At 40.4% G+C, this 22,815-nt stretch overlaps 1 pseudogene; it reads left to right on the top strand.

Annotated features, from left to right (window-relative positions):
• The first annotated feature begins 392 nt into the window (after positions 1 to 392).
• LOC100765132 lies at positions 393 to 1,242 on the top strand (annotated as a pseudogene).
• The last annotated feature ends 21,573 nt before the right edge of the window (positions 1,243 to 22,815 follow it).

Below are 22,815 nucleotides of genomic sequence, written 5' to 3'. Positions count from 1 at the left end.
ATGCATCAACAGAGGTCTACCTCTCTTCTTCGCATCACTCACGTTTCACGTGTAAATGCAAGTATCCAATGGAGAACACCCTTCCTTCCTCTAGCATTTTCACATTATGAATTGCAGCATCTACCAGTAAAATTAAGGAGATGTTAGCTTAGATTTAAGATCGTTAGACTGAAATACATGGTGGCTCTCATTTACTTGGGTTCTGGGTAGATTCTGATTCTTCATGGCCTATAGAAATCATCACACAATCTTCATAGTAACTATGTGAAGCATGGATACTGAGACCCAAGGACTGAATGAGGAAAGGGAAGAAGAGTAAAGAATTGATTAGTGAAAGAAGATGGATTCCGGCTACTCCCTAGGCCTGCTCCCTGAGCTGCAGCCCCTCAGAGATGACTGTGTCTCCCACATACGCTGATCTTGGCAAGTCAGCCAAGGATGTTTTCACCAGGGGCTACAGCTTTGGCATAATAAAACTTGATTTGAAAACAAAGTCTGAGAATGGATAGGAATTTACCAGCTCAGGCTCCACCAATCCAGAGACCACCAAAGTGAACGGCAGCCTGGAAACCAAGTTCAGATGGACCAAATATGGGCTGACATTTACAGTGAAGTGAAACACAGACAACACCCCTAGATACCGAGATTACCGTGGAAGACCAGCTCCCCTGTGTACTGAAGCTGACCTTTGACTCATCCTTCTCGTCTAACATTGGGGGAAAATGCTACAATCAAGACAGGGTACAAGAGGGAGCATATCAACCTGGGCTGTGATGTGGACTTTGACATTGCTGGGCCCTCAATCCGGGGTGCTCTGATGCTTAGCCATGAAGGCTGCTGGCTAGCTACCAGATGAATTTTGAGACCTCGAAGTCTCAAGTGACCCAGAGCAACTTTGCAGTTGGGTACAAGATGGGTGAGTTCCAGCTTCATACTAATGTGAACGATGGGACAGAGTTTGGTGCCTCCATTTACCAGGAGCTGAACAACAAGTTGGAGACTGCTGTCAATCTTGCCTGGACAGCAGGAAACAGTGACATTCGCTTTGGAATAGCAGCCAAGTACCAGGTCGACCCTGTTGCCTGCTTTTCGGCCAAAGTCAACAACTCTAGCCTGATCGGTTTAGGGTCCACTCAGACCCTAAAGCCAGGTATCAAACTGACGCTGTCAGCTCTGCTGGATGGCAAGAATGGCAATGCGGGTGGCCACAAGCTTGGTCTAGGACTGGAATTTCAACCATAAATGAATATTGTACCAACGTTAATTTTAAACTATTTCACAGTATAACTACCTTCAGAATTTAGTGTACCTTTTAATGTTACATGTTGGAGATGCAAAAATTGATAAATACCACATTAGATGTCCAGGCTAAGGATGACTCGGCTTTAAGGTGTTTACCATTTTAGAGGTGCAGCAGAAATCCCATTCCTAAAAGGGTCCTTTTAGCTGTAGATGTGGGTTGGGGAAGTGCCACTCCAGAGACGTCAGGCTGCAAGCAGAAGCTGGGAATGTGTGGGCCCTTTGTAAATCTGTGTCAAGTCCACAGATGAAATTGTGACTTCCTGAGCATTAAATCTTGGTGTCCCAATAATAACTGCTGAGAAGCATGTACACACCTGTGTGAAAGGGACTTTTTAAGACAGACCACCATGTCCTGTTCCCATCCTAGCCCATCAGTTTCCTGTTTTACACCAAAAGTACTATTAGCTATCTCTTTTGTGCCATTTTAGGGTGGAGAGGTTGGGCATGATGGAGCCAGTCATTCAGGACTTAATTTTTCCTTGTGGTATGGTTTTCTTTTCCTTCTATACTTCTTGCCTTCCTTCCTTTCTCTCTTTCTTCTTTCAATTCTCTCTCTCTCTTTCTCTCTCTCTCACTCTCTTTCTCTCTCCCTTCCTATTTTTTCTTTGCCATTACACCAGAGTATGAAACAGCTTCCAGGATCTCCAGCTTTAAGCTGGGCAGGTGTGTTATAGGCCTCACCACTCTATTTTTTTAGCAGTTTAATGGGTACATTATAGAGTCTTTCATTTCGTGTAGAATTAGCTACTCCTCTTCAAATGCTGTAATTAATATCACTTAAAATAAAACTTGCAATAAAATATTGAAACCTCAAAAGAAGGGGGAGGAGGAGGAGGAATCCAACTCCGACCTGCAAAGCATTCCTCCTGAGGAGCATACCACAATGAACAACACTGATGAAATATCTTACCAAGCGATGTCATTTATTGTGCCTCTGAGTACCAGTTCATAGCTGTGATCCCAACAAAAGAGTTCTAAACAGTGTTCTGGCACAGCCTTCTCCCCATCTCCCCCCCCAAAAAAGGTGGCTTTTAGTTGTGCCACATTCCTGCCACACAACAAATAGGATTTATAAGGACCATTTCCGGGGCCGCTTTACAAACTTTGCATGGCTTTAGACTAATTACAGATTTAAAATATTAGCACAAATGAATAAGACTGGAAGATTTTGAGTCTTACACAGGGAATATTAATAGTACTCAGAGCTGCTACTTCATAACTTTGGAGTGACATTCTTGGAGGTCAAGGAAATGCCACCACCTGGAGTTGTGCACTACACAATATGTGTGACCATATGCTGGGGCCCTGAATTTCTTATGGGCAGTCTGCCTTCACCTGCACTCCTATCTTGAGATGCTTCATCTTGACAGGTTTCTGTTTTGGTCTTCATTCTTCAAATACCCTTCAAATAATTAATATCTTAAATTCTTCCTTGGCAGTTAGTAGAGGATATTGCCATACTGGACATGCTTAGTATTGTGAAACCAACCTTAAAGGAGGATGCTCCATCCATGTCTCTGTTTGCAAAGAGTCTCATGGCCTGCATCTACATATGCAAATAATAATAACTGATCAGAGGGCCTAAAAAATAGCTGAGTTTATTGGAGTGTAAAACAATGACTAATTGATATAACTACTTAAAATTTTCTTAGCAATACATTCTGCATCTTGGAGCATAGGATTCACGTGTTTACTGATATTTCAAGAATGAAACAAAGAAACACCACTTCAATCAGCAGCTGCAACAGCTTCCTCCCCGCATCTCCAGTAAACTGCTGAGTCTTTCCTCCCCTCCCACAGGGCCCTAGGGGACCCCTCTCCACTAGTGCCATTGTCTCTTGGTTTTATTTTAATCATATTTTCAGTCCCCCAACCCATTCCAATGTCAGCAAAGACTGTTGATCTTCACAAGTCCTTGCTGTGAATCCCGCTGAGCCACTTGGGCAGATAACTGCTCTCTTTGAAGGCCTGCCCCAATGGTCTCTGTGCTGGCTGTCTCACTGAAGAAATAAAGCAGCATGCCTTAGGGAAGATTCTTCAGTGTCCTTCCTAGCCATGTTTGTGCACGTTAGTCATCCTAGCCACTCAGTGGACCTATGAGGCTTGCAGCTCTGTGAGAGCTGTGGTAGACACTAAGAATATTCCACAATCCTTTTCATTCTTCTGAACCAAGCCCTCAAAAGAAATGACTTGTGGACAAATATTGATTCCTTTTTCTTCCCCAAAGATAAACTATTATGTATGAAAGGACAGCTAAACATGAAATTGCAAGGTTTCCACTGTCAAATAAGGACAGGCGGTAGAGAAGGAAGACCACACTTCTCTACCTCAGGACACAAGGGTGAGGGAACAAATCAGGAATGCAACACCTCAGACCCTTCCAGTCAGTCTTCCCTAAGCAACTAATGCTAATATAAACCGGGTGATTTGGGAATAGTCTTTCTGGCTGCAGAGAGTGCAGCATTTACTATTGTAAGATGTCTGCTATTGGCAGGAGCTATCAGAGGGTTTTCCTTCATTTTTAACTGTATAATAATTATGTGTTTGAGGTATAGAATGAATGTAACACTTTCATAGAAAAAATGCACATTATGAAATGATCAAATCGGGATAATAAACATATCTGTCACTTCAAATGTTTCTCGTCTTTGTGATAAGATCATTTTAAATACTATTCTTAGACTATTTGAAGTATATAATGTATTGTGGATTCCAGATTCATGCCTGGGGTCCTTGTTACAATGAGGCTGACTCCTTGGTCCAGGAAGGCATACTTTTGCTTTGCGGGATGGTGGGGGCCTGCTGTTTGTTTCTTCATTTTTCTTGAGATAGGGCCTCATTGTATAGTCCAAACTGGCTAGAATTCCCGTTTCTTCCTGTGACGCCCATCTGAGGAAATGAAGAGGTATTCATCCACCAGGACAGCTTGTGGATGATTTAGCTTAATAATGTATAGCTAAAGAGCTTCTAGTCTAATGGTGTTAATTCTGCACCTTAGAGACCACTGCTCAAGGGACAAACACGCAGGACACTTATTACTTGTGACAAATGGTGGCATCTTCAAACAGCATTTCCAAAACCTCTCATCTGCATTGCCTGCCTCGAAAAATAAGGAAGGGTTAAGAAGCCCATCCCATGCCCAGTGACTTCATTCGATCAAGAGGAAATTCCACCCCCTCGAGACAGGGATGGAAGCCGGCACTGGAAACCAGTATTCCACAGGCTCAGCTGTCTCAGTGGCTCTGTGCGTGGGTTCTGGGTTTGGTTTTTACATTACCAGCCTCAGTGAGGTGGAACAGAGGATTACAAAAGGATAAGCTAAATGGCAATTGCTAGTGCATTGTTGTGGTCACCAGCACCTTTTCCAACAGTATTTTTCATTTCTTCAAAGCTATATGGAGCAACTAATCTATTTATGTGCTTTCTTAAGAGAAAAAAAATGGATAATACCTAAGGGGCAAGTGTAGTACAAGTTAAGAATAACATTTTCTTTTATCCCCAAGACTCCAGAATGCTCACAGATCTTACTATTATCATAAAGATAAATGACAGGGGGATTTAGTCCAGTGAGAAATCACCCAGCTATTGGCCATATACAGCAAGTTAAAATAAAACACACCAATCTCTAGCCTCCAGCCCCTTGCAGTCTTTAGCACTGACATAAAAGTCCAATATGAAAGTGGGTGTTGGTTCATGATTCAAAGAGATGCTTATTTTAATGGTGATCGTGACCAAAGACTTAGGAAAAGGGGGAATTCTAATCTGGGGCATAAAACAATAGATTTATGCTCAGATGTTTTGTTCCTTTGGAGAATGTTTCAATAACCTTATAGAAATTCATCCAAGTGAGCTCTCTGCTCTGCCCATGAGTAGGTGTCATCAGAAAAGGTTAAAGAAAGAAGAGAGTGAGGGAAGGAGGGAGGGAGGGAGGGAGCTCTCTGATGTTTAATCCATTCTCAAGTGTTCAGTCCTAAACATGTACATTAGAAGAACATTAGAAGGACACAAAATAGACTCAGTAGGGTGTGTGTGTGTGTGTGTGTGTGTGTGTGTGTGTGTGTCTGTGTCTGTGTGTGTCTGTGTATGTCTGTGTGTGTGTGTGTCTTTGTGTATGTCTGTGTGTCTATGTGCCTGAGTAAAAAGAATGAAAAAGAAGAGGTTATAAATTGGAGGGGATAACAGGAACACGGAGAGAGCTGGAGGGGAGATCTTCCTGCCTCTGCCTCACTAGCATTGGATTAGAGGCATGTGCCACCACATGGTGACATCCAGATATTTTTGATGTGACTCCAATGATCCTCAGAATGCTTGTTCAAACCAAGTCTGTGTCAACACATGTGGAAAGAGTACCTGTGTAAAGCAGAGGCAAACTGAAATAAATATTGCTTTGCAACCATGATTTTCCAGTGGTGTACTGGATTGAGATGGTGATCCCCTGTTTTTCAGCTTCTGAAGTGTGCCCTGTGCTCCAGCAACTAAAGGAGCTGTTTCTTGCCATTTTGGAATGCAAACCTTACAGAGCGTGTGTCAGACCGACCTTTTCCTGCCTTCTGTTCTTGATCCTGTTGCATACTTATGTGTTCTTCCAAAAGAAAAGAAAGGTTAAAGACTGAAATCACTCAGCCCAGATAAAGTAAAAAGAGAAATAAAATTAATTTGTCCTTTAAGTAACTAATTGCAACCGCCTTAAGATTTCAGAATCATAACTTTACATATTAGTATCCCATGAGCTAGGCCATTTCTAGGTGCAGAGGACAAAAGGCAAGCAAGATAAAGTCTCCAGCTCCATGGAACTTACTCTGTAAGGAAGACAGTAATGAAACAAAACAAGCATGAGACTATAATACAGTCTTATATGCTAATAAATGTTATAAGGAAGAATAAGCCTGTACAGGGGATGGAGGGAAAAGTCAAGAGCACAGCCATAGTAGGTCTATCTGAGAGAAGGTTCACAGAACGCATACTCACATGAAGGAGGACAACAAACCTCACAGATATGAAGAGGCCGAGCTCCCCAAGCAGTGAGAACAAAATGCATACAGGGAGCTCAAGCTTGATGTTTATGAAGAACATGAATAATCTATGTGACAGAACCAATGACAAGAGAAATAGACACTGAGACTCTATAGACAGGAAGAGGTAAGAGCATGTGAGGCCGGTGGGCGGGGTGGGAGGGCATAGTAAGACGCTATGTTGTCATTCTAGTTCAGCCATTGGAGGATAAACAAGAGTAACAAGTCATTTCATTCACATCTTAAACTGCAGAGCTCTTGACATGGGAAGAGGCAAGATCAAAAGCAGAGTGACGGGCTAGAAGTCTGAGGGAGGTCTTGAACCAGTCGAGTAACAATAATTAAGGTGAAGTTGATCAGTTCTGTCCATGTTTATGAACTGGAAATGATGAGGTTCTGATATAATGTCAAGAGGTTTGTGAATTGGAGGGCCCCAAGGGGTCACACCTAGCTTTCAGTGGGAATCCTGTGATCAATAGTACTGTTTGCAGAAATGGTAGGAAGAAAAATCTAGGGAAGAGGAACCAAGAACTTTGTGTTCACCCTGCCAAATTCAGAAGTGTTCTTTACGTTTCTCATAGAGATGTTGGGGGGGGGGGGTGTTCAATGTATATGCCTGGAGCCGATGAAAGAGAAGAGATAGAATTGTCTAGAATTATCCAGAAACACACAAGAGGTAAAAACCCAGAGTGCCTAACAAAATCACCTGTAGAAAGAGTGAAAAAAAAGAAAGAAAACCATGAAACTTTACCTTACAGTAACCCCAACTCTCTAAGTCAGAATTAAGAGTGCCCATCAGAGAAGAAGGGGAAGGCCAACCAGTGCTTGGGAAGAAAAAGAAGCACGACAGAGTTACATATGCCAAGTGAAAAATGAGCTTCCGGGAGGTGGAAGGAGTGGCCAGCTATTTGTTCCTAACATACCCTGCAAGATCAATACTAATGTTCTCTAGATGTGGCAAGATGTTAGCCATTAGAAAGCTTGACAAAGATTTCTGTAGCAGAGAGACTTAAGTACAGTGGGGCCAGGAATGCAGATGAGACACCCCTCTCCCAAGAGGGACAGAAGGTAACCAAAAATAGCAAGTAAATTCTGTTCCAGGGGAGCTTTTAACATACTTTCAAATTCTCCCAGCAGTAGTAATTCCATGGAGGAAATAACGATGCTTGAGAAAGGATGCCTAACTGCAGGGGTGAAGTCTTTGAGGAGTAGAGAAGTGGTGGCATCTATCACAGGTGAGCAGAGCTGGGTGACTAAAGAAACAGGACTCCCCATCCACTGAAACAAAGACAAGACCAAGGGTCTGGATTACTGTGGATGGATTTGCCATGAACTGTTCTTTTCGGTTTATCTGTAATTTTAGTGACATTTGAGACAAGACCATCTGCATGGACAGAAAGGGTATTAGATGCTGGAGGAACAGGACAAGGTTAGGTCTCTAAGAGCAGAGCTGCGAGCTGTCCAGGGAACTCTGAGTGCTGTCTGGCAGTGCAGACAGCTTGCTTGGAGATCTGTGAACAAAGTCGGATGACTCTCATTCTCCAATTGCTTCACCAGTGTTGAAAAGGATCTAATATTTACAGGAAGCAGATTTTTGCCTATACGGAATCTTCAGAGAATGAAACTAAATAGAGTGGAAGTGATATTGTAAAAGACAAATATATGTGAATAGAAGGATAATAAAAAACATAATTGTCCTTATTCTTATTTCCTATCCTTAAAAATTAGCCCTATTAAATTTAGAGGATGATGGAGGATTCCTTCAGTATAAGGGGGTCATTCTCTGCCATTAGAAAATTGTACATTCTTAACCAGTTATTTAGAAGTGCTGTAACAGAGATGCAGGCTATCACCCCACTATTATTAACAAGCACCATTGACTCTTACCTTGTAGAATTAAGACTCCATTCCCCAAATTCTTTTCCAGCTAGCTGTGGCCACAGAACAAATCACATGTCAAATGAGTTGGAAGGAAAAGTAAATTAACACAATTTCTGGAAATTTCTCTTAAGGATGTCGACTCCTTACCTTCCCTAGGAGGTAAACCCCTTACCAGAAGATGGGTTGAATTCTAGCCACCATCATGAACCATCCTAAGAAAGGCAGTTTGAATTCCTAGAAAGGTTATAGAACCTCCACAATCTAAAAAGCAAAAATCTGGGCTCACGAGAGTGAACCACAATGGTGCCCATCAAACCACCTGGAGACTGATGTCCTTTAACAGTCTTAACTTTGTTTTTTATACTAAAGCTATTGGCAAATTTTCAGTTCAAGTACACAATCCTTATTTACATTGTCTCTAATTCTCAGTTCATTGTAGTAGTTACGGGAACTAAGTCCACAACTTCTTACTCTAATTGTGATCGAGTACTGTCTAGTGTTCCCACAAGACCAATAACCAGGATTCTGAGTCTACTCATCACTTACATTTCCAACATGATATCTGATCTGCAGGGCTAGCAACACAAGTCAAGGTATAGGCCTGGCCTGTCAAGACAAGGATTATCACAGAGCACTTTCTCTGAACCACTGGACATTGACTTCCCAAATACCACCAATGTTCATAGTCTGCTTTGCTGTGGAATGTTAGTTTAAGATGTGTTATATTTGTTTATGCTGTGGAATATTTATTTAACAATGCATAGATGTGTTGCATTCTTTTATGTTGCATTTGTTTAACTCTGTGAAGCTTTCTATGATACTTTGCCTGTCTAAAACACCTGACTGGTCTAATAAAGAACTGAATGGCCAATAATAGCTAGGCAGGAGACAGGGATAGGTGGAGTTGCCAGGCAGAGAGAATAAATAGAAGAATGGAAGAGGAAAGAGCAAGAAAATGAGGAGAAGAAGACACCAGCGGTCAGCCACACAGTCAGCCAGCCACTAAGTAAGAAGGAAAGAAAGATATACAGAATACGGAGAGGTAAAAAGCCCAGAGGCAAAACATAGTTAGAGAGAAACAGGATAATAAAGCTAAGTTAGAAAAGCTGGCTAGAAACAAGCCAACCTAAAACCAAGCATCCATAAGTAAAAATAAGTCTCTGTGTATTTATTTGGGAGCTGCATGGTGGGCCTCCAAAAGAGTTAAAAAAAGAAAAGAAAAAGAAACAACCAACAACACTCCTCTCCAAGGGGAAAAAAACCAGATTTGAAGATGGAGGTTTCTCTGGAAATATACTTACCAAAGGGTGTGCTTTGGGGGGAGGCATTTTTCAATAATGAAATTGTGTCTACACACAGATTCATTCATTAACTAGAAGTCCATCCATTTTAGATTCTAAAATGCCACCACAATACAGGACACAGGCAACATGCCAGACAAAAACAATTATATGCAACAAGTTATGTAATCTATGACTTTTAGGAAATAAAATATTGAACTTATATTGTTTGATAATTTATAAGTAACTTTTATACTTTTACACATTTTATTACTATTAAACCAAAATAGAATGTTCTCCCTTATGTTATCATTTATTAAAAATCTCTCTGGATTTCCAGGCAGTTTAACAAAATGTACTTCGTAGGGAGCTCAAAAAACTTACATAATATTTTAGCAGATTTCTCTTTAAAACAAAACCAAAAACAGTTGTGTTTTCTAGAGTCTATACCAATAGCATTAAGCCAAGAGAAACTTTTGGAGAAGCCAGTAATGTCTCTGCATTTTCATTTGATCTCTCTCTGGATTTAATACCCTCATGAACCCTGAATGGAATATATGCATGTCACAGCATGGCAGAGGGATAATACATTTTCCCCTGCTTCACTGAGCATGAGTTGTGTATCTTGCCATCTTGAGAGTCCACTGTGCGGCACATTTATCCCCATTAGAAAAGCATGGTTGGATAATATATGGATGCTGCAGCCATTCATGACAAATACGTAAAACCATACCTTATGCATCCAGGGATCCGTGTATATACACTGAAGCTATTAACTATGCATCAACAGGATTTTGTAAAAAACAGGTTTTCAACTCCAAAGACTAAAAGGACAAATGTATTGATTACTTTTGCACATTTATTCAGCTTCAAAGGTAGCAATATTAATTCCAAGAAAGAAAAGAAGAGGGCTTGCCACATTGGCCATGTGACTTAATGTTGCTCACCTTAAATAAAATGCTACTTACTCGAGGGTATGCATCTATAAGTACATCTTGAATAATTTATGAATATATATAGCTCCTTCTTTTTATTTTAGTGTGTGTGTGTGTGTGTGTGTGTGTGTGTGTGTGTGTGTGTGTGTGTGTGTGCATGTATGCACAGGTGTTTAAAGAGACACCAGAAGAGAATGCTGGACCTGGAGTTACAGGTAGCTGTGAGCTGTCATCTGATGTGGGTGCTTAACCACTGAGCCACCTCTCCAGCCCCTGTTCCTTCTACCTTTACTTCAGAGACATATCACAATTGAATAGCACATTTATAAAAGTAATTCCCAAATAAGCAAATGCATATTCTTCAAACCCCAACATTTACTGGTTGTATATTCTTTAGCAAAATTATTTATCCAAAGCTTCAGTTTTCTGTAAAATGAAAGTAATAATACTTGTCTTGTAGGATTTTCTACAGAATACTCTAGATCCTGGGGTGGGAGGAGCATATAATATGTAGCACTCAGGATATCATTGGCACTCAACAAATATTGGCAGTTTTCACCAACCTTCATGAAAACCCTGCCCACCATGCCAATGGGACAGAGGGAGTATATATAATACATAGGATTTCATTAACCATATACTCCAGCCACTTAGGTCAGTTCTCAAGGTGAAATCTGGTGTTGTCCCTATATACAATGAGAAAGGATTCACATGACACAGAGAAGCAAACAAAGACCTGAAAAGCCTAACAGAAGTCTTTCCTATAGCCAGAATTATAAATGCCCAAATTCACATCTGTGTCTGTGCCTATTGTGTACATAGAAAACAGCTATGCACAATGTCACAACAAAGGAAATAATGGCCAGAGTCAAGAAACATCATGGTTAGTTCTCTCTCTCTCTCTCTCTCTCTCTCTCTCTCTCTCTCTCTCTCTCTCTCCTTTGTAACCAGAAATTTCAGAATTCAAATCTTTCCAAACTCAAGTGTAAGGTTTTTTTAGAAAAAAAAATAGTGAAAAAAAATTTGCCATTCTTAGAGTTGCTGAGCTCATTCCTCAAATTCTTTGGCTTTAGAGTTAAGTGCTCCGACATTGAAAAATAACGGTTTACTTTTTCCATAAAATTAAGAATTCAAATACATTACTGGTGTTAAACTCTCATAGATATGCTTAATATACTTGCTTCTCCAATTAAAACAACACAGTCATTAATATACTGTATTATGTTATGAAATCATAATTGCAGCCAAGCAGAAAATAATTACCATCTATCAGCCTTCATGGTTTACAAAAGCAAAATTATTTTTCCTTTGTTTTAGAAGTTTCACAAGACAAATACTAGTTTTATAGTGGCAACCCTCTTACTTAATATTACCCACTGTCACGTGTATCTGTAAACTGTCCTCTGTCCTTCTGGGCCCAACTTACATTGAGATGATTTAATTTTAAAATCTAATCCCAGGGCAAATCCTTCTGATTCTATTGTGAACACCTGGTATGGAAAAACACTGGGCTTCTTTCAAATGTATCTCCATGTGAAAACAAGTGATTTCACACATCTCCCAGACCAGAGCTAAAACACTACTGCTTGCAATTACTTTATATCAATAAACCTATAATAAACACACACTGTAGCTGGCTTCGTTGGGCAATGTGTCCTCAAGGCCTTACCCTCAAGCTGCATATAGATGGCTGGACAACACTATGAGGAAAGGGCACAAAATGAATACAACACAATGGTAGAGTGAAAAGGGAATGAAAGAAAGATAAGTATCTCAATGAAGCTTAGGGACAAAACAGCTCAAGAATAGCGAAATGGATATATTGGCATCATTGCAAGGATGCTATATATACTGGGAGAATTTCATTTAACAGACACAGGGCTGTGTGCCTTGGAAACAGTATGTGATATCTGAGAATAAACAAGGCATCCAGCTTGCTTGAGTCATATACGGACTGTTGTTTCTGCTACCCAGAATCCACTTACCCCACTGCTAAAACCAGCCTCGTTTTCTTCAGAGACATATTCCTGTGGCCCATAGGGTCTAAGTATACCTGTTCTTGTCTCAAGAGACCTCAAAGTGTATACTTAACTGCAGTGACTGTTGGGAGTGGATAGACAGCCCACTCTAACCCACCAGGATCTTCAGGGCAGCTCAAGAAGGCAACTGTTACTTTCTCCTGTTAATGAACCAGGAAGTTTGGGACTCTTGGGTCTACTAATAAGCAGTTTATGAGGGCAAAGGGACTAAGATAAAGCAAATTCTTCAATTTTAGATCTGTCAGAAGACAAACTCATCTTCTTATTCCCTCATTTCCCCCCAAAATAAATCTTTTCTTTCATGTCCTTGGAATTCTACATGGTGCTACTATCTACCTAGTTCTTCAGATTAGAAAGTATAGTGTCAGCCATATTTCCCCATGCTTTGTAAATTCAGTTAGTCTAGATCATCCCAGCAATGACTATCTTCTTCCCACTATCTCTACACCACTGACTCTGGTTTCACCTGTGGGTTTTGGAGTCTGAAGATCAAGAATTGAAGTTCTGTAGGCTGACTAGCCAGGATTCCCATTCCCTACTTAAACATTTATTAATCCCAGGAACTTCAACAAATTATGTAATATACCTAACCATTTTTCCATCTGCAAAATGAGGGTGGTTGTTTATACTTCATCAATGTTGGGATCTCATGAGTAGAGAGTTTAGCAAAGTGCAGGCCACATGCTAAGCAACAAAGAAATCCTATGACTCCTAAAGCAAACATCTGCTTACCCATCTCCTTCACTCTCAACTGCCCCACCTTTTTTCATTTCTCAGAGATTTCTAAACCATGTCAGTTAGCTGTGTAATTTGCATGGCTATTTGTTCCTGGTTTATTTCTTCAAGATGAACTATGGAATGAATTGGTCTTTCCAGGTATCTTTTATTTAAAGAGAAGAGTTGGTTTCAAAGTAGAGCAACTGTAATTGAGTCGGGCAGTATGATGGATGAGTGAACGTGGGTAGAGAGTGTCTCCTGATGCATTAATACAGACAGTATGTCTTATTGTATCTTTGTAAACAAGTTGAGAGCCATCAGCCTCTGGGAAAAGCCCACCCTCTCACACATTTGCAGCCAGCTGACCTCTTGAGCCTTTTTCCAAGTCAGTCATTCCACACGAAATCTGTGGCCTACTTATATCTTCTAAAAATTGGCGTTCCACATCTCCTTGTTTTATTTTTGTTTTACTTTTAAAGTAAAACAAACTTTTCCTGAGGTAAGTAATATTTATAATAAAATAGTCTCGTTTTAAACATACAGTTTGATAATTCTGGTAAATGTGTGCACTCACACAACTATTTCCACAACTGAACTATGCACTATTCCCATCATCCCCAAATGCCTACTTGCACTCACTTCTAGGCAGTCCCTGCCCATAAATCCACTTTCTATTGCTTTGTCCATTCTGAGATCTCATGTAAATGAACTCACCTAGTGTGCACTCCTGTGTCTGGCTCCATTCCCACATTACATGATTCATCCACACTGTTGGGTGTATCACTAACTTGTTTCTTTTTTATTCCTGAGGAGAATTAGATTATACAGTGTAGGGAATGAATATTCTTATGTCACACAAAGAAACACACAACCAGAATAAAGTTATCCACAAAAAGGATCCAGTGTCCAGAACCCCAACCAAGCTAGCAAACAGGCATGCCCAAAATGGTCTGTATCTTTTATCCCTAACATAGGTGGTGACTGTGTCTCATCCTATTGATGGAACCACAGCCTCACAATCTGACACTACTGGCTAATCAGGACCAAGAGGAAGGGGTGGGACCCCTATCAGTCTAACTACACTAGATAGGATAAAATAGCACTTCTCACACATAGCTATACAAGAACGTGTTTTTCCACTTCCATATTGAGGGACATTTGATTGATTTTCTACTTTGGACTTTTATGAATAAAGTTGCTAGGAGAATGTCCACACACATCTTTATGTGGGTGCATGTTTTCATTTCTGTTGGGTACATGTCTAAAGATAGATACTGAGCATTCAGGAAAGGGCATGTTTAATCCCATAATACACTAGACCAAACCATTTTCCAAAATGGCTGTGCTAGTCTGCATTTGGAGAAGCAATGTACAAGGGCATCAGAAACTTTAGTTCATGGGCATCAGGTACTCAATATTTAAGGCTCTTTAATATCAGTCATTCAGTTGGATGTTCAGAGGAATAACTCACGTCTTAATCTGTGTTTTCATCATGTTTGTCATGTCTTCGGTATCCTTAGACATTCTTTCTTTCTTTTACAGAATATCTGTTCAAATCATTAGCATGTTTAGTAGATCACTTACCTTTAAATAAATAACAGTTTGACTCTTCCTGGTCATTTTTACATGAATCCCTATGCACTGGCCAATCTCTCTGTCTCTGTCTGATGCATATTTTTCAAATTTACTTTTCATTTATGTATATGTGTGTATGCCTGCATAAGTTTATGTATACCACATGCATACAGGAGCCCACAGAGGCCAGAAGAAGGCATCAAATTCCCTGGAACAAGAGTGACAGACAGCTGTAAGTCACATAGGTGCTGGGAACTGAGCCTGGGGCCTGTGTGAGATACATAAGGACACTTAACTGTTGACCCTTCTCTCCATCCGCCTGATACATTCACTAAAAGCATAGCTCATGGGGACCTCTTTTCTATGAAACCTTGCCATACCTCCCCAATCACTCCTTTCTCTATGATCACACTACTGCTCCCCCTTTCCTTCAATAGTGGCAATTATTCAAGGGTGTCATAACTTATATGTCTCTATGTCAGTATTGTATACATCTCTATATCTCCTAGTATATGATCTCCTTGAGAACATAGGAAGTTTTCTTTTTCTTTAAATTTGCCCATGGATTAACATAGTACTCAACACATGTAAGAGAAGAGACATATAAAGTGGCATATAAAGACTGAAGCTATTGGAGAGAGAGTGTAGGATCAGGATACTGAGATGAATATCCCTGTCTTTATCCACTCTTTTCACAGATGTTCGCTGATCTCCTTTTGTGACGAGGCACCTCAGATACCATCATACAGACACATAAAAAAGCTAAGTCAACGGTGAAACCCACAGAAACAGCTGACCTGAACATCGGGGAGCTCTTGGTCCCCAGATTGATAGCTGGGATACCAGCATGGGACTGATCCAGACACTATGAACGTGGGTTTCAACGAGGAGACCTCAGAAATCTATGGAACCTCCTATAGTAGTTCAGTACTTATCCCTAGCATAGGTGTGGACTTTGGGCGCCCATTCCACATAGAGGAGTACTACCTGAGCCAAGACACATGGGGGTGGCCATAGGCCCTATCCCAAAGTATATGATAGACTCTGATGGTCCCCTATGGAAGGCCTCACCTCCCTGGGGAGCAGAAAGGATATGTGATAGGTAGGGTTTTAGTTGGGGGGTGGGAGGAGGAGGGGAGGGAGATAGAACTGGGATTGACATGTAAAACAATCTTGTTTCTAATTCAAATAAAAATGCAGAGAAAAATAATCTTATAGTTCACCATTAAAATATTATTAAAATGAAAAAAAAAAAAGCTAAGCTGAATCTCTGTCCCTGTAGAATCCAGACTATGGTAATGGAGACATATATACCAGCTAAAAGTTGAAATACACTATAGTGAGTCCAGCATCCCAGGAGACTGGGGAAGACTGGAGAAAGTTCTCTAACTCAAGCTTAGAAATCAGTCTTTCTGAAGAACAGGGGTCTGAAATCACACTGAAGCAGGCATTGCAGGGTGGCCAAGTCAGGAGCTGCCGATGCCAATACAGGAAGATACACACATTTATGGTGTAAGATAAGTGTCTCCCTAGGAAAGTAAAGAAACAAGTTCAGGCAAAGGGCAGAGGTAGGAAAGAATCAGGGTTATCCAGGGAACCACAGGAGTGGACAGAGCTAGAGAGAGGATTGCAAAGGCAAATGCTGCTGACAGCTCCATTAAAATAAAATGGCCAATGGATCCAAAGGGAAGAGTTTTTATGAACTTTAAATTTCCCTGTAGAAGAGATTTTGGTCACCTCCATCATAAAGCCACCTCTAGCCCCTGCTTTGAGTAGTCTTAGCAAGGAGGAATGACCTACACTTGATCCCTTATTTCTATCATGAGAAGAATGTCAAAACATAGGTGTGAGTAATAAGCTAATGCAAGTCAGATTTTGTACTCACTGAACGTGTTACTCTTGACAGCACCAGTTAACCTGTGCTCTGCAACAACCTCCCAGACAGACAGAACACATTACTCAGCAGCAGCAACCGACTGTGAGCCCACTAGGTGTGTGTCACTTCTGCACTGTGGCAGTAAGGTGCTACTTTCCCATGAGCCCCCTCTTTTTTCTGCTTTAGTGCTTTGAAGTCTTTGAAGTCCTGGTGGGTGAGCCATTCCCTCTGAGCAGGAACAATACTTCCCAGAAGGAAGAGACAAAGTTGTAAGATACAGGAAGATCACACAATTTACAGGACTCAGGATGCTCAAAACATTTTGAAATTCACTGAGCCCCTCCCTGAGATATAAAGCAACAATTACTAAAGGTGAAGGAGTCTCTTCAGTACTTGGGTGGACTTTTGGTGAAGGATCAGTATTTATGTCATCCAGGCTCTCATAAGAAACCCTTCACCCATGTTCCTTCTTGAAGTAACTTTAATGAACTCATTGGTTCACCAAGATAGAGTTAGAGGAAATCCTTAAGTTTGTCAATGGTGCCCTGTGTGCAGTCTGTGCACATCTCCCTGGAGCAAGTCACAAGCCCATGCAATGACTTCACTGGAGGAAAACCTGGGTCCCTCGATGACTTCATGTAGCAGAATCCCGTGGTAACTTCCACATGCTTCATTTACCTCATTGTCATGAGTTGTGCATTGCAGTGTAGTAAGACACTGAAGATTAGAAGCCATTTTTACAGTGGTGATGCTATTCTGTTCTATTAAAATATTTAACCCACTGGTAACACAATCATTACTCAGTCGATATAAGCTAAAAAGATTGTAATTTTTATTGGTCTTCATTACATGAGACAGCATGAGCACTAGTTCAGCCTCAGACACTGAAATTAAACAAAACTTGAGTCTCACTCCCACCTCTACACTTACCAACCTTGTTTTCCCTGCCAAATGACTCAATCCCCTGTGCCTTACTTCACCCACTGGTAAGATGTAGATAAAAATTTACCTGTCTCGGGTCACTGGGAACATTACTTGTGTATATGTTTTGTTGCAGATGCATACAGTAAGTGCTTAATAAATGGAAGTGACTAACACCATGATCTTTGGCTTGGAATCTGATTGAGAATTTGTTGTTATATGATTTTTTTGGGGGGGAACTCCACAGCAATAAGCATCACCTCCCTTGTATTTAACAACTCAGAAAGGAAATTGATCATGTCTGCCTCTCTCTGCCCCAGGACATATGCAACGTGGACTGATCACCTTGGCAACCTGAAAACTTTACTTCATGCATTCACCCCAAGAATGCTTCTCTCAATGCATATCCATAACATTGTCAGGCCAGTAATTACTCTGACTGAAATAATAGTGTGTTAACAGATCAAGCCTCCAGGGCTCATCAGTAATTCCTTCCCTCTTTCCTCGGTGAAGATTTCAGGGTCCAGGGGATTTGAGCTGTTATTGGCCTCAGAGGTTTTCCAATGGTTGGTTCTCTTACTCATAATGCCTCTGGCATGCTCCATTTTCCCAGCACCACAAGTTGCAATCAACACATGCTGGCAGTTGACATCTTTTAATATTTGTTGCTCTCTTTCTGCCTAGCACTTGTGGCTCCATCTTGACATGAAGCTGTTCCTGTTATTGCCATTACTAGCTAAATAGCCCTTGGACTCTAGCTGGGAAACAGTATCATAAATTGCTTAGAGTTATCCTATTTCCTGCAAACAAAAACCCAGGCAGCTTCAGGCCCATTTTTACTTTATTATTCATACAGCCAGGCCATTTATTGCAGGATATCGCCTCTCCCTGGGTTGGAGTAGGCGAATTATTCCATTTCCTATCATAAATGTGCAACTCCTGATTCAGCAGCCCCAACAGGAGGCATACTTGGGATGAAAGTGTTGGAACATTTGTTGTTGAGAGTAGAAATTCATTATCTATCCCTTTCTCTTATTTGGCACTAAACAGAGAGTGGGGCTGAAGAGGTGAATTCTCCCATCTAGGTAGCCAATGGGTTGGGTCATTGTTATGGAGAGAGAGATAAAAGAGCTAGCTTGGACAGATGAGTGTATTCTAACGGTTTGTTGGTTCTATTTGGTGGAGTCCTGTTAATTACATAACATGTGCCTGTGTCTGTGTCTTTTAAATAACATTTCTAACCACCTGGAGAATTGTGAAAAAGCAGAGGGAGATATATAAAGAATGGGTATCATTACCATAAAGGCTGGAGAAAGGTTTGAAGGGAGAGAAGAAATATGCTCTTGCATCAGTTATGGGATTTTTAATAGAAAGGCAATCTGCTTAATTATGGGAGGTTTTGCATTGTAAATTACTGTACAAGTAACATCATGGCTGAGGGAGGTGAGTTCCTCAGGGAAGGGATCGGATGTTTATAAAAGTAGAAGGAAGGCTGGGAGTTTTTCTCACTAAATGAAAAGAAACTTCTTAATAATTTTATATTTTAGTAAACAAACCTATTGGACAGAGTGCTTGCTTATTTTGGATGTTAGCAACACAGCAGCACTGAATGGAATGGCACACACCTGTAATCCCAATACTCTATAGCCAGATGCTCCAGTGAGCTACACAGAGAGTTCTAGGCTAACCTGGAATATATGAAACCTGGTCTCAATAAAACAAAAACAAAAACGCACTCTCTTATTGCATCTCACATTCTCCTGTTTATTCTCTATAAATTCCATTTCCGTGAAATGTGGGAATGAAGGACGTCTTGTGTTTTCAAGCTTACCTGGTATCGTGTGCACCCTGGCAGAACCCACACCTCTCCTGTTGGCTGGGATTGTGCATTGCTGAGGAAGAGAAGCACCTTGTTCCCTGGGGAGAGAAGCCGCCCAGGTGAGAGTCGGACTCCTTCACCATATCCCAGCATTCTTTGCTAGGAGTACTGTCTCCCGAGTCTACAAAGAGCCAGTAGCTGTTCAGAGCATCTCATCTTGAGAAAGAGAAGATGGACATCTGGAAACTTATGAAAACATTTAAGTTTGTGTTTATTTGAAAGAAGGAAATCAATTTCAACTGATCCCTCCTTTTTTGTTTGAGAATTGTTGGATTGTCCTTTGCTAAGAAAGAAAGCATCATGTTAGAACTGTCCCTGCTTGGAGAACAGTCTCAGGTGACAGAAATAAGCAGCTTAGGGCCTGGTCCCTTTCTGCTGTGGCCACCTTGAGAGGTGTAGCGTTATTGAGGATCAGGCTTCTCCACCAGTGACAGAGAAACTGGATATCACTGTGGCAAAGACAGACTCTTGTCACAGCATCAGGAAGGTTGAACCACTGGCCTAGAGTCTTCTGACTCTAGGGGTAGAAACTCAATTATGGTGTTAAGTTCTAGGAAGAAATGGTTATGCCATTTAAGGCTCTGTCAACATCAACTTAGAAACAGCAACAGACAATATTCAATATTTCAGTACAAGGGCATGAGACTCAGATTCAGGCTAGGACTGGATCTTATTAAAAGGATCATACATGAAGATTTCCAGAATGTCTCTTTTAGCCCATTCTGCAATGACTTTGATGAAGCCTGCTCTGTTACCAGATAAAAATCACTTAGCATACTTCATAATATAAACACTATCAATCTCTAACAGAACTGATGACTTCATTATCTCTGCTCACCAAACACAGTGTCTTTTCACTGACAACTCAAATTATGTAAAATAAGTAGAATGGGGTGGAATTCTTTGAAGAGAGTGGAAAGTTGTCAATGCAATATAATGTCCCCTATGTGACCCTGTCATGGATGAATGACACACTTTTAAAATATGCTGCACTCCCTACATGATGAAGGAATGATCAAATGACCTTCCCTTTAAGATGTAACTTTCCAAAGACAGGTTCATCTTCTTATATAAGACCAAGTGGAAACCACAGCTAAACCATAAAACACCACTGATGAAGCAAATGTAACTCACGGGCACAAAAAGAAATGCACTGGACAGTTTGAATGTATCCCTGAAAAGGTTACTTGTTGGAAATGTATCTCTGAAATTCATATGTAATAGAGACGGGACCTTTGGAAAGAAGCTAGGATCAGATGATGCCACGAGGGAGAAGGCACCACGATAGTGTTAATGAATTTACAATAGGAAGAAAGACTTAGCTGTAATGTTTCTTCTGTCTCACCATGGGATACTTTTTGCCATGCTATTGTGGCAAAAGGACCTACAATAATATGCTACGGGGACTGTGACACTGCACTCTAGACCTTTCCATCCTCCAAAACCATGAACCAATGAACCCTCTATTCATTTCTATTCCTTTTCATTTTTTCTTTTTGCTTTTGTTCTAATTTGTTTGTAACAGCCAGAGCCTCAATTTCAGGCTGGCCTTGAAACTTTAACTCATCATGAACTTCTTGCTTCATACCCTCAAGTGCTGGTGATTACAGGTGTGTGCAAGTGTGATGGTTTGACATCTATTTTTTATATAAATTAATCCTGTAGCATCCATTGAAGTAATAGAAAATAAACTTAGAAGACGGGGATTTTATTTAAAGCAATAGGTGGCTATGGTTTAGATTGTTGTCACTAGGACTCATTACTGATAAGACAGTGTACATGGTTTGCCTGCCAATTTTTGACACAAAATTGGAGATCCCTCTCAGTCTCCCATTGCCCTGGCCATTGATTAGAGAAGTGTATTTCCAACTGGCAAATGAGCAAGGAAAAGACAAAGCAGGTGTTCAAATGTAAATTAAGATGCAGAAAAATGCTTACAAGAGACAAGATAAAACTAAGAAAACTAAGGAATCCCAAAAAAATACCTCCCAAATATCCCATAAGGCATTTGTCATTCGCTGTCATTTTATAAGTTAAGAAATGCAAAGTTAGCCAAACAGTAGCTGAAACATTGTCCTCAGGAAGAGCTTTGTTTGCTTTTGTGACATGGAAGATATCAAAATAATAATAAATCTAGACAGTACACAATAGTAAGCACTTACCATAGACAGGAATGACCTAGAGGGATGCAAGTTGCCTCAAGGCCAACAAGATGTACATCTCAAGCATGATCAACTCTAGCAGAGTAAGGCAAAATATCTCCATAAAGGACCAGCTAGCAAATGTTCCACTTGGGGTTTACATAAACAGCTCTTTGGTACACTAGCCCCAAAGTAACCATGCACAATATACAAACAAAAGGGCATCAGTGTGTTCAGTAAAACTGGACTTATAAAAAAACACAGTCAATTAGTAAGATATGTTTCACTGGCTGTAACTTACCAACACTTACTCAGAAGAATATAATGGGAGCTGAGCAAGTAGTCTCAGCTTCAAACTGCAACACACACATGTGTCTGCTCTTCAACAAGACAACTCTATTTTTATTTTATTTGAAAACTCAAACTTTAAAAACTAGTTCTTTACTTATAAAACTATACTTCCTATAAAAAAATCTATTATTTAATGAAAATTTTATCCAGAAGATTTGTGCTTGAAAAGAAGTCCCAGAGCTAATATTTATTTGATTACACAATTTATGGGTTTGAAAGCAAACCTTTCTGGGATACCTGATAACAGGGATAGATGGATAGATAGAGAGATAAATAATATTTACCATCCTTGAAAGAGCTTCCTCTCTATTTCTAGGGAAAGTTTCAATAAGACCTTGTCTCCAACATTATTTATTAATACTATGCAAAATTTAGTTAAATAGTTTTAATCAGGGATGTTTATGAAAAACAGGATCCACTGATAAACTTTCAGAATGTCTGAGGCTAGACCCCAGCCAGTGTCTTTCAGGAATGAGTGGCGAATCACACTATGAGAATGCTACTGTGAAGCAAACTTAGGACCCAAACCAATTATTTACAAAGTCAAGCTCTGTTATAGAAGCAGAGGATAGGACAACGGCATTTGTTTTAGACAAGTGTTCTTTCTATTGTGGTGTTTTCAGGGACATCTGTTTGCCCTGGTTGTCTGAAGAATAGTTTACTCTCTGCTGTTCTCTTCACTCATGCTCCCTTGTGTCTGCTCTTAAAGGAAATGTGTTTAAACAGCACAGAAACACAACCTGCACAGTGTAAGATCTATATTTTAACTCTGGCTTGGTTTCAGACCTTTCTCAGGTGTCTTTGGGGGATTGAGTTCATATTCTGTTCCAAGAGTATCAGTGCTCAATAGACAAGAGTGTTGAGTGGAGTTGAAATCACTGGTCAAAGATGTATTTTTTTTTCTTT

The sequence above is a fragment of the Cricetulus griseus genome, assembly GCF_003668045.3.
Source record: "Cricetulus griseus strain 17A/GY chromosome 1 unlocalized genomic scaffold, alternate assembly CriGri-PICRH-1.0 chr1_0, whole genome shotgun sequence".
NCBI classification, from domain to species: Eukaryota; Metazoa; Chordata; class Mammalia; order Rodentia; family Cricetidae; genus Cricetulus; species Cricetulus griseus.
The sequence above is the reverse complement of the archived record's forward strand: the minus strand, read 5'-3'. Positions and strand labels throughout refer to the sequence as shown.